The 13,382-nt window shown below is 36.8% G+C and overlaps 1 protein-coding gene across 3 annotated transcripts in view; it reads left to right on the top strand.

The window, feature by feature from the left end:
* LOC116565015 overlaps positions 1 to 13,382 on the top strand; it is a 719,225-nt gene that overhangs the window by 304,082 nt on the left and 401,761 nt on the right. The window lies entirely within an intron of this gene.

The raw sequence follows: 13,382 nt of genomic DNA, 5'->3' as shown, positions 1-13,382 counted from the left end.
TTTGTAGATTCTGAGTATTAGCTCTTCGTCAGATGTATAGATAGCAAAAATTTTCTCCCATTCTGCATGTTGTCACTCTGATGATAGTTTCTTTTGCTGTGCAGAAGAAGCCCTTTAGTTTAATTAGATCCCATTTGTCAATTTTGGCTTTTGTTGCCATTGCCTTTGGCATTTTAGTCATGAAGTCTTTGTCCATGCCTATGTCCTGAATGGTATTGCCTAGGTTTTCTTCTAGGGTTTTTATGATTTAGGTCTTACATTTAAGTCTTTAATCCATCTTGAATTAATTTTGTATTAGGTGTAAGGAAGGGGTCCAGTTTCAGTTTTCTACTTATGGCTAGCCAGTTTTCCCAACACCATTTATTAAATAGGGAATCCTTTCCCCATTGCTTGTTTTTGTCAGGTTTGTCAAAGATAAGATGGTTGTAGATGTGTGGCATTATTGCTGAGGAACCCTAACCCTGTTCTGCTCTGATCTGAGTTATTTCTTGTCTTCTGCTAGGTTTTGAATTTGCTTGCTCTTGCTTCTCTAGTTCTTTTCATTGTGATGTTAGGGTGTTGAATTTAGATCTTTCCTGCTTTATTCTGTGGGTATTTAGTGCTATAAATTTCCCTCTAAACACTGCTTTGGCTGTGTCCTAGAGATTCTGGTATATTGTATCTTTGCTTGCATTGGTTTCAAAGAACTTATTTATTTCTGCCCTTATTTTGTTATTTACCCAGTAGTCATTCAAGAACAAGTCGTTCAATTTTCATGTAGTTGTGCAGTTTTGAGTGAGTTTCTTAATCCTGAGTTCTAATTTGATTGCACTGTGGTCTGAGAGACTATTTGTTATGATTTCCATTCTTTTGCATTTGCTGAGGAGTGTTTTACTTCCAATTATGTGATCAATTTTAGAATAAGTGTGATGTGGTGCTGAGAAGAATGTATATTCTGTTGATTTGGAGAGTTCTGTAAATGTCTATTAGGTCTGCTTGGTCCAGAGCTAAGTTCAAGTCCTGAATATCCTTGTTAATTTTCCGTCTCATTGATCTGTCTAATATTGACAGTGGGATGTTAAAATCTCCCACTATTATTGTGTGGAAGTCTAGGTCTCGTTGTAGGTCTCTAAGAACTTGTTTTATGAATCTGGGTGCTCCTGCATTGGGTGCATATATATTTAGCATAGTTAGCTCTTCTTGTTGCATTGGTCCCTTTACCATAATCTAATGCCCTTCTTTGTCTCTTTTGACTTTTGTTGGTTTAAAGTCTGTTTAATCAGAGGCTAGGATTGTATCCCCTGCTTTTTCTGCTTTACATTTGCTTGGTATATGTTCCTCCTTTCCTTTAGTTTGAGCCTATGTGTGTCTTTGTATGTGAAATGGGTCCATGGTTACAGCACACTGATGTGTCTTGACTCTTTATCCTATTTGCCAGTCTGTGTCTTTTCATTAGGGCATTTAGTCCATTTACATTTAAGGTTAATGTTGTTATCTGTGAATTTGATCCTGCCATTATGATGCTAGCTGGTTGTTTTCCCTGTTAGTTGATGCAGTTTTTTCCTAGCATCGATGGTCTTTGCAATTTCATATGTTTCTTCAGTGGTTGGTATCGGTTTTTCCTTTCCATGTTTAGTGCTTCCTTCAGGAGCTCTTCTTGTAAGGCAGGCCTGGTGGTGACAGAATCTCTCAGCATTTGCTTGTCTGTAAAGGATTTTATTTCTCCTTCGTTTATGAAGCTTAGTTTGGCTGGTTATGAAATTCTGGGTTGAAACTTCTTTAAGAATGTTGAATATTGCCCCTACTCTCTTCTGGCTTGTAGGGTTTCTGCAGAAAGATCCACTGTTACTCTGATGGGATTCCCTTTGTGGGTAAGCTGACCTTTCTCCCTGACTGCCCTTAACATTTTTTCCTTTATTTCAATTTTGGTGAGTCTGACAATTATGTCTTTTGGGGTTGCTCCTCTCAAGGATTATCTTTGTGGTATTCTCTGTATTTCCTGAATTTGAGTGTTGGCCTGTCTTGCTAGGTTGGGGAAGTTCTTCTGGTTAATATCCTGAAGAGTGTTTTCCAATTTAATTTCATTCTCCCTATTACTTTTAGGTACACCAATCAAACATAGATTTGGTGTTTATATAGTCCCATATTTCCTGGAGACTTTGTTCATTTCTTTTCATTCTTTTTTCTCTAATCTTGTCTTCATACTTTATTTCATTAAGTTGATCTTCATTCTCTAATGTCCTTTCTTCCACTTGATTGATTTGGCTGTTAATACTTGTGTATGCTTCACGAAGTTCCCATGCTGTGTTTTTCATCTCCATCAAGTTATTTGTGTTCTTTTCTAAACTGGTTATTCCAGTTAGCAATTCCTCTAACCTTTTTTCAAAGGTCTTAGCTTCCTTGCATTGGGTTATAACATGCTCCTTTAGCTCAGAGAGTTTGTTATTACCCATCATCTTCTGTCAATTCATCAATCTAATTCTCAGTCCAGTTTTGTTCGCCTTGCTTATAAGGAATTATGTTCCTTTGGAGGAGAAGAGGCATTCTGGTTTTTGGAATTTTCAGCCTTTTTGCACTGGCTTTTCCTCATCTTTGTGGATTTATCTACCTTTGGTCTTTGATGTTGGTGACCTATGGATGTGGTTTTGCGTGGATGCCCTTTTGGTTGATGTTGATGCTATTCCTTTCTGTTTGTTAGTTTTCCTTTTAACAGTCAGGCCCCTCTGCTGCTTGTCTGCTGGAGTTTGCTGGAGGTGTACTCCAGACATGTTTGCCTGGGTATCACCAGCAGAGGCTTCAAAACAGCAAAGATTGCTGCCTTTTCCTTTCTCTGGAAGCTTTGTCTCAGAGGGGCACCTGCCAGATGCAGCCGGAGCTCTCCTGTATGAGGTGTCTGTGGACCCCTGCTGGGAGGTATCCCTCAGTCAGGAAGCATGGGGGTCAGGGACCCACTTGAGGAGGCAGTCTGTCCCTTAGCAGAGCTCAAGCACTATCCTGGGAGATCCACTGCTCTCTTCAGAGCTGGCAGGCAGGACTATTTAAATCTGCTGAAGCTGCACCCACCGCTGCCCTTCCCCCCAGGTGCTCTGTCCCAGGGAGATGGGAATTTGATCTATAAGCCCCTGACTGGGGTTGCTGCCTTTCTTTCAGAGATGCCCTGCCCAGGGAGGAGGAATCTAGAGAGGCCGTCTGGATACAGTGGCTTTGCTGAGCTGTGGTCTGCTCTGCCCAGTCTGAATTTCCCAGAGGCTTTGTTTACAGTGTGATGGGAAAACCACCTACTCAAGCCTCCACAATGGTGGACGCCCCTCTGCGCACCAAGCTCAAGTGTCCCAGGTTGACTTCAGACTGCTGTGCTGGCAGTGAGAATTTCAAACCAGTTGGTCTTAGCTTGCTGGGATCTGTGGGGTTGGGATCCACTGAGCTAGAAAACTTGGCTCCCTGGCTTTAGCTCCCTTTCCAGGTGAGTGAATGGTTCTGTCTTGCTGGCATTCTAGGTGCCACTGGGGTATGAAAAAAACCTCCTGCATTGGCTTGGTGTCTGCCCAAATGGCTGCCAATTTTGTGCTTTAAACCCAGGGCCCTGGTGGTGGAGGCACCAAAGGGAATCTCCTGGTCTGCAGGTTGTGAAGACTGTGGAAAAGCGTAGTATCTGGGTTCTAAACTGCCTGTCATCTTCTTCTTCTCAGCAAAATCTGGGTGAGGTATAATATAATCCTTTCAACATATTACACATTTTGAGTAGTAACTCAACCATTAAATATTAGTTTAGTGACTATTTTGTGCTAGGTATTGTTCTGGAAATCATTGGAAAGTGAGGATACAGAGATTGATAGCATAGTCCCTGGCTTCAAGGAGGTTCGAGAAGTTTGTCTAGTAAAAGGTGACAGGTGTATAAACAAAATGAATTACAGTGTTAATAGGTTATAGAGTTCAGTGTAGCCACATGGGAAATGGAATAATTAATCAAACTAGGGTGCAATAAAAGCTTTTATTATTGAGGATCCTAGAGGAAATATTTACCAGTTACATTTGTCACTTGTTTTCTTTCTGATTCCCTTGGATCTCTGTATCTTTTGATTGTTCACCAAAGCAACTTCATTGTTTCCATTTGATTATAACACCATGGGCATTTATGACTCAGTGGTATATCACAAAATGTGTGTGTGCAACACTGCATCAAGGTACATATTACCATGATGTGCTTTATAGGACTCAAGGTGAAAATAGAATATGATTAATGCTGAAAAAGACATGGTGGATCTGTGGTTTATTTGTTATTTTTAGTTTCCAGTTAGTGATTATGCACAGTCTCAAGTTTGAGGTTGATTCCCTCATGCCCAGCCACCAGAACCCTTATACCCGTCTGTCAGAGTGCGTGGAATGATCTCCTGGGAGGGCATCTTGGGGAGCATAGTGAACTCTGAAATGTCCTTTTCCCTTGCTCCTGAGGATTCATCAAACTGTATAAACCCTGATCTTGCTGACATCAGGATCTTAGGCTCTTTCTTCTAAATGATAGTAGTACAAAAACTCCCTGGGTTATGGAAAACAGAGTTTATCTAGTTTTATCTTCTGCTATTCCTTTTGAGGTTGGACATATCGTAGGTATTCAATAACTACTTCAATTCTTGGTTGGTTGGATTTACCACTTTTTGGCAACAGCCAATATGAAAATGTTCAATTTTTTTCTCTCTTTTAATAACCTAGCTTCCCTTCCCATCTTTCTACTTCTCTTCCTTCCATGCTTCTTCTTCTCTTAAATGTGATTATCTTAGTCTGTGAGCTTGAGGGCAGGGATGCTCTTTTGTTCATCTTTAGCCAATGTGTTTAGCACCAGTGCTGGCACGTGGTAGGCCCTCAACATATGCTTGCTGTGTGAATGACGCATGTCCTTCTTGTCTTTGGGATTACCCTAGTTGCTGCTCTTAGTGCAATAATAGTAAGACATCTTTATGCACCCAGAGTCCCAACTCCAGACCCCATGCCATGTGAGAGAATTGCTTTGACTCCAGGTGTTTGTGTATCCACTAGAGGGCACTGTTTTGTCAGAGGCTGTTGTAACCTTTTCTTCAATATCAAGATAGACACCTTCACTTCATGGCCACTCTCAGCTTCAAGTTCTTAATATTTCTATTAGCGAATGATTCTTTGACTTTTCCATCACAAGTACTCTTGCCAGTATATAATCACAATATTAAGTCATAAAATTAAAAACAGTTATAATAGTGTTAGATTGAAGCTAATACTTATTAATGAATATGGCAAATATATATTTAATAACAAAAGGGAAGGTGCTAAATAAGAACGTTCGTATACATTACGGGAATCCTTTTATGTTTCTTGTTTCCATATTTTCTTCTGACCAAAAGCAGAAGGGCAAGTAAAGTAGCCATTAAGTCTCAAATTTCATTTTTTATGCTTTCATAATAAAAGCATTATAAGGGGACCAGGGAAATTCCAAGCTAAACACATTATATCCAAATTCCAAAGGGAGCTTCAGTAGAAATTTCTTCTGAATGAGAATGGTAGTCTCGAGTCTGATATTTTCTGAAGCTATAAAAACTACATTTTATGGAAAGTTTCTTCTCCCTCCATTACTTCTAATCCCACAGAACTAACTTTAGGCAGAATCGAACGAGTTCCTGGGCTTTCATGTCAAGCAGTTTGAGTTTGCAAATATTTTCAACTTACACGTGAATCCACACGGGGGATACGTGAGGAGACAATGCTGTTCACACTGTCAGCAAGCTTCCAAACACATCATTAACCCAGCGGCGACTGGGAAGCCCTACTGTAGCTGTCTAAGGAAGCTGCAAAAAAGGGAGAAGCCAACAGGGAGGGCATATTTTCCCAAGTTTAAAATCCTAACTCTGAATTATGTCATAGAATTGAAAGAGTTGGTGGAACCCAGTAAACCCTGTCAACAATTGAAGAACAGAACATAAATAAGAAATCTTGGCATTTCGCACAAGAATCTTTGTGATAATCTGTTAGTAAACTCTCTTTTACATTATGTTTAAGGACTTTTTAAAATGTGGCATTTTTTTTGGTGCCAGGCTGCAAAGTCATTTGTGAAGTGTTTAATTAAGCTCACTTTGATTAAAAATGTGGGCTTAAATATCTGTTGCTTCAGTGACAAGCTGTGGATGTTAATTGTCTTGATTGGTTTTATTTTGTATTCCTAGGACAACAGGATCTTATGTGCATAACTGTAGTTGGAGAAAGGAACAAAAGTGTAATTTTTAAAAGGAAACATATATTTCTGAAGTTAGCCAGATGTTAGAAGATCACATACATAGCAGGCATTGTGCCTGGGACAGAAAAACTTGAAAGATACGGTAAAGAAATTGACCCCTTCTGTTAAATTCACACCCAGCAGAAATGGATGCTAGTTTTTTCATGAATTTTATGTGAACTCTAGAGCCCATCTAGAGTCCTTTTCAATAATCCCAACTTTTGTATATTTACAAATGATGCCATTTCTCTTGAATATTAAACTTCTTTTCCAGAGGACTTTAAAACTTTTAACAAAGAGAGATGGCATTTATTTTCACCTATTTGATGTAGCAGATTATTTATGGAGCCAACATGTTGACACACTATAAACTGTAAAAAATGAGGCCTAATAAGGTTAATTGTCATCGGAACCTTTCTCTGTAGGCTGCAATCTGTGGGCTTTGATTGTTTCTCTGGGGGAAACTCTGCCCAGATGGCGAAGTCCTCAAGGCCCTGACCCACAAGAGGCCTGTGGAGATGGAGAACAAGGTGCTTCTCCACAGACTAATTAATTTACTAGTATAGCACCTGTTCCAGAACAGATAGGGCTGGAAGGGAAAGCAGTCCCTGGGCACAGTGGCAAGCTCTCGGGTAAATGGATTTCAGCTGATTATATTAAGCTGATGCTTTGATCATCTAAAGGCGTTAAAATGGAAATATGTTTTTTCTGGCTGTTGGCTACTGTGAGTGTGGTTTGCATTATTATTATTATAAATGTTGGATAATAGAAAAGGCTGTTTTAGATTTCAGCACATCCCATTTAAAAAGTGGATGGTATATTTGTATATTTCTATTTCCAGTTTAGAAATGCATGTTGTCGTAAAGCTGCACCTTTTAAATAATTCTGCTTTCTTGTTTCCATTTTATTCTAGCCAAATTACTAGCTGGAAATCAAACACCAGCACAGATTCCTTTTAGCTGGAACATTTTATTATGTACTCACACCTTTAATTCAATGTGTGTAATTAGGCTTTAATCAGCTGAACACTATTTGTGAAAAAATATCAGACACTTCTTTAAATGAAATTCTGGTAAAGTCATGCTATTAAGCTTTGGTGACTAGTTACTGGCACGAATAAATCCTTGTGTAAACAAGGCTTGGTAGTAAATGGATTTACAATGTGAGTCTTTCTGCACTCAATTTCACTTTATTGCCTCTTTGATTCCCAAAAGGATTAGAGGTAATTTTTTCAGTCCTTTAGATGCCATAAAACTGTTTCCCTTTCCAAATTAACACTGTGATCTTCCATGTAATGTGTTTGGCAAACACGAGGAATTTGTAAGACCACTAGTCTTATGTTGCATAGTAATGGAGATAAGAATATGGTGCCTTAGAAGCCATGGCCTTACAATGGGAAGCTTTTACCAAGGTTATGGAGGATGTTTTGAAAATAGGAAAGTATTCTGATTGTATGGAACACAGCCTAAAGAACATTAATGATTATAGCTATTTGGTAAGTTAAATGATTTGAACTATTTCTGTTCCCATTGTGAGTTAATTTCTCATATCACAACAGGGAAGTACTGTTAACATTATGATAGGCAAAATTTGGTCCTTTTTTAAGAAGATATGACACAGGATGTGAAAACAGCAAGCACAACAAATTTAGCATATAATCCTGAGGTTTATTTCCAGATTGTCCTCTCTGGTCGTATCCTTATAATCCCTGGAACTATCCGTTCTTGAAGGAAATTGAAAATTTCATGGCTGCTTTTCCTTGGTTTTCTTCTCTGAAACTCCAAAAGCATCTTCAAGATGTTTTTGTTTTAGTGGATTTATTTGTTCAATACACGTTCTTTTAAAAAAATCAAAATGCACAAAAATGTATATAGTAAAAGTAATTAATTTACTATCTTGACTTCTGACCCTGGTCCCTTAATCCAGCACCTCAGGTTGACCAGTTCCTCATATTGCCTGCAGAAGTATTTAATGGTGTTTGGTATGAACTAAAAGGCATCTGAGATATTTCCAGGGATTTGCTTCTATCAGTAATACTGCTGTTACTATCTCTGGGCCAACAGTGCAAATGTACCTGTAGTATACATTCTTCAAAGTCAAATAGCTTGCTTATGGGGCACATACATTTTACATTTGGACAAATATTGCTAAATTGTTTTCCAAATATGATACAGGAGTGTGACTGTTTCCTAACAGCCAGGTTTGTTTTCTGCCTAACATGACAGTTAAATATTGTATCTTATTATTTTAATTTGCATTTCTTTAATTACGACTGAGGTTGAGTATCTTTTCAAATGATTAAAACCCACTTGGTTCTCTTTTGATGTAAGCAGCTTGTTCATGTCCTTTGCCAGTCTCTCTGTTGGGCCCTCAGTGTTATTCTTATGGGGTTGAAGGGCTCTTTATGGAAAAAGGAAATCAGCCCTCTGTCTGCCAACATGCAGTGTTTGTCATTTCGGTGGCATTTCCCTTCATATCTGTCTCTCATTTGCCATGCCTTCTATTCCTCTTCTTTTATCAGTGGCAGTCTGGATTTAGGGTTGCTTAATAACTCCTGGAAACTAGAAATGATAATGTGAGAAAGGGGTTAATTTAGGTGTTTTCGTAACTTTGACTTTTGATGAAGTAGGAGGATAAGGACTGAAAGGGCAAAATTAAAAAGAGGGTGAAGGGACTTTAGTGATTTGAAAGAAGGCCTTTTACACTGACAAGACCTTGAAAAAAATAGTGTTTATACAAAAAAAGCAATTTACTTTACCCATAATTTTCTGCTTTTCTTTTGCCATTATTACAGGCATTTGTGTTAGAGTAAGAAATCTCTTTCTAGATGTTTTTGCCATAAAGTCATATTTCTGTGTTTTGGACATCACATTTTGTGGTCATAAAATGGAAGTGACTGTAAGGCCACATTTTCAGCACAACGACCTTGATCCTGAATGAAGTGGAGAGAGGAGAGAGAGAACAGCATGACTAACAGCTCTTGTTGAAGCACAAGTAACTTTTTATGTTCCACTCCACAATGATGAAAAAGTAAACATAGAGACAGGTTTTAGAGATGATGGCTTTGTATCAAAGTGAAATACATTTGTCATGTTCCAAAGTTACCTTCATTATCATTATTTTTAGAGTAATGGTTAAAAGCATGGGCTCTGGGATCAAACAGCATGGGTTCAAATCTTGGATCTTCCACTTATTAGCTCATCACCTTGGTTAAGTTCTCATCTTTAAAAATAGGGAAAATGAGAGAAACTACTTCATGGGATTGTTATAAGGATGACATGAGATAATGCATGTGTCTGGCATAGAGTAGGCTCTATCAAGTCAGTTATTATTACCATAATTAATTGCAGAATGTTTGTAAATATTATCTAAGTTGTGCTATACTCGACCTGGTTTAAAGTAAGTTGAATGGATATCTGTGAAACTTTCTTACTTGTGCTAAAATACACTGCAACCTCATTTAACCTTATTTTTATAGTTTCTGAGTGAAGTTACTTCATGGCATCTGCCCTCTCTTTGTAATTTTTATACAAACCAGGATGTTTACAGGTAAAAATCTGATATGTAGTAGTAATTATCTGACTGAAGTTAGCCATGGCAACAAGCCTTAGAGTGAACATTGGCTACTGATTTCTTTCATGTGTATGTTCATGCTGTTCCTTCTGTTTGAAATGCTATTCCTATCTTTGCTATTTACATGTACACACACACACACACACACACACACACACACACACACACAATTTCCCCCTCTATTTGTCAAGGAAATTGGTAGCTTCATTTTATTCTAAGTCACTTCTGCTGATGAGCAAGAATAATGCTAAGCAATACTGCTGAACTGGGTACGACCATCCAGTATTATAAGGGAGACAAGTGTATTTATTTATTAGTTTTAAGTGAGTGACTTTCAATCACTCCAGTCAACATGTCTGATATGAGTATTTTCACGTGAAATGATTGCTTTTGTGTTGGTTAGTTTTGCAAATCAGAACCTATTTGCAGAACACTATTAGGCCAATATATCTTATCATAATATTTGCCAGTACCACAGGTTTTACAAATTAGTTATAATGACTGTAGTTTTCTATTAACATGGAGTTATTGATTCACTAATTTATTTACTTTATGGGAATTCATATAGCACAGTGCCAGTGTTCCAGAACTGAGTGCATGGATTCCTGATATTAAAAACTACTATGCGTTGAACCTTTTTTTTTTTAGCTGTACATTCCCAGAAAGTGCCTGATGGAAAAGTTTATAAAATAGGTACTCAGGAAATTAATTAGTAACATTTAAGACAAGATCTTGAATCAAAATCTACCGAATTTACAAGAGTTCCTTCATGAGTGGCTACAATGTCAACAGAGGAAGATCACTGTAATTGTTGGACCTAACAACTTAATTTTTTCCCAGATAAACAAATGAAAATAAAAACCAGAGACCACATCCATCTACCAAATAAGTAAAACTTCTAAAAATAGTAGTCAGTACTGGAAACTGCAGAGATAGATACCCTCATGAACGGTTGGCGAGGCTGTGTATCAGTATAACTTTTCTGGGAAGTAATTTGGCCGGACATATTAAGAGCCTTAAAATGGGCTTCTCAGCAAAATGGGTTAACATAGCACACACATCTGGCCTCCAGGCTTTGCAGGCTTCTGTTAAATCACCAATAAAATGTAAAAATTGGGAAATGTCAGTATCTGGACTATCCTGCTACTACTACTACTAATGGTAAAATTCTGAACCCAGAATCTCAGATAACTACAAAAATTGGAAAATGGGTGAGGAAAGGCAAAGGAAAAAAATAACGCATGCTGTTTCTCATCTAATTTAGGAGTCATTAAATATATTTGTTATGGAGAGAATCATGTGCATGTGTGTGGGTCTGAGTGTGTGTTAAAGGCAATCACTTGTAAAATAAAAATAGGGTAAATGTTTTCTGATTACTAGAAAAAATATATAGGAAAAAATCGTTCATGAAGTGAAAAAGGAAAAGGAGATACAAAAAATAACGAAGCAGCTATTTCAATTTGAACTTAAGGATGTGGGCTACACGCCTAAGACCAATTAAATTTTATAATTTAATTTTTAATTTCAAATAGTATCTATAAAAGGGGGTGTGAGTACAGTCTGGCAGCCAGAACTGTGAGAAGAATCATCCCAGATGTCCACAGGCAGATGTGGCTGTCACACTGGGGCTAGGAGTTTTGGCTGTAAGACATCCAAGTTACCCAGAATGAGTGAGTGGCTTTATTTCTTTCAGCCTAAAAAGATTGACAATTAAGGAGTTTCAGTTAATTGCCACAGAAACTGTTCTGCATATTTCAAAATTTGAAATATGTAAATATTGTGTGTTAAGAAGATATCTGTGTATGTTTGGCATCTTATGTACTTGGATATTGAGGTTAATTTAGTGTAGTAGAGTCTGTTTGTTAAACATTGAATAATATTGCTCCATTACAGCCTTGTAACTTCAATTTAAATGTGATAAATTGTTAACTTGATACATTAAATTGAGTAAGTGATTTAGACTTAAAATTTTAAGTTGAAATCTAACTGAAGTTTAAGTACAATATTGGCAACCAAAATAATTTAATTGTATTTACTAATGTAAACATTGGATTTCTGGTTTGTGTACTTAGGAAGTTTCAATTTGTTAATTCAGACAACTGAAGTACTTTTAAAAAGGAGACAAATACATTAAAAGTAAAAATGCAGTTTTTAATGTTTAAAGTTGTTAAATATCTATAAATGGGCTCAAGCGTTACCAAAAGCTCTTTAGAAACAATTGCTAAAATCTGCCAAACTTCTAAATATAATTATACTTTTCTTAAGCTCAACTTTAAAACATAAGGAAAACTGGATTTTTAAAATTTGTGCCTTATTACATTGAATACAAATTTAAAAACAAATACAAACCCAATAACAAACATTTCTGTATTTAAAAGCCACCCTCAAGGACAACAAAAAATTTCCCATTACCAGATATGATAATAGGTAAAAAGTTTCACAAGGTGATGATATTATAGTAGAAAATGTAAAGTCCAAGACAAGAAACATCAAATGGGACAAAGGAGGTCAGTTAATATTAATTTTAAAAACTCCATGGTAAGGATAAAATAAGTATGAACCATTACAATGTAAATAATAGCACTAAAATTTTTTATTAAACAAAAACTTACTGAAATACACACACAAAAAAAACAGCGAACAGAAACATGAGAGCAGACTTTACGCAGTAATAGCAAAAGGTGGATTGATGCCTAAAACAAGTTCATATTTTTTTTACTCTGTGTTTTCACTTCTGGAAATCTAATTATATAATTGGAAATGTAGACAAAGCCTTATATGCAAGAATATTCATTAGGTGTTAGTCATAATAGTAAAAATTCATTACTCAAATGTCTAACAATTGGGAAATGATCAATTTGTGGTTCTTAATTGAAAGGATCTTTGAATACCTGAAGTTATATGCCAAATTTGGTATGCCTATTGTCACTTTCGGCAGCTTCACAAACTAACTCATGTCCCCATGTTAGTAAGAATAACTAAATAAAAATGTGGGTATTTACAGACTGTGACTAACACAGTCAATAAAAATGTTTCCAAATAATTTTAATAAGATTAAATGATAATTTTAATTTTAGTAAATGTAATAGTAAACGTTTTTAAGCATGTTTCATATGTTACATGAAGTGGGAATCAGCCAAAAACTCTCTACATGCCTGACAATTGAATGAAGTCCCCACAAAGAGTGCACATCCACAGACTCTTACACAGAGAAAGAAGTATCTATATGGAAGCTTCATACAGCCAGGAATTTGGGGTTGTTTTCTTCACCGCTGCAAACTCAGTGTCTAGGGTCATGTCTGGCATGTCGTAAGTGCTCAATAAATATTTCCTGAATGAACAGAATTCCGCAAAGTGTAAATAATAATGACCTAAGTGATAAGATTATGTATTCTTTGCTTTCTTTATATCGTGATTTCCAAATTTTCTATAATGTGCCTTTATTACATTTAGAATGACAAAAATAGTTTAAAAACTGGAACAGGACTCCCCTATTACGAATCTCTACACTAATGAGAAACCTTTCCTTTCTTCCCTTAAGATTTGTTTCCTTGTGTGCTTTGTGTTGGTATTTGCCATCTGAAATAAATCT

The sequence above is a fragment of the Sapajus apella genome, unplaced genomic scaffold (assembly GCF_009761245.1).
Source record: "Sapajus apella isolate SASKATOON/1434 unplaced genomic scaffold, GSC_monkey_1.0 scaffold38, whole genome shotgun sequence".
NCBI lineage: Eukaryota > Metazoa > Chordata > Mammalia > Primates > Cebidae > Sapajus > Sapajus apella.
The sequence above is the reverse complement of the archived record's forward strand: the minus strand, read 5'-3'. Positions and strand labels throughout refer to the sequence as shown.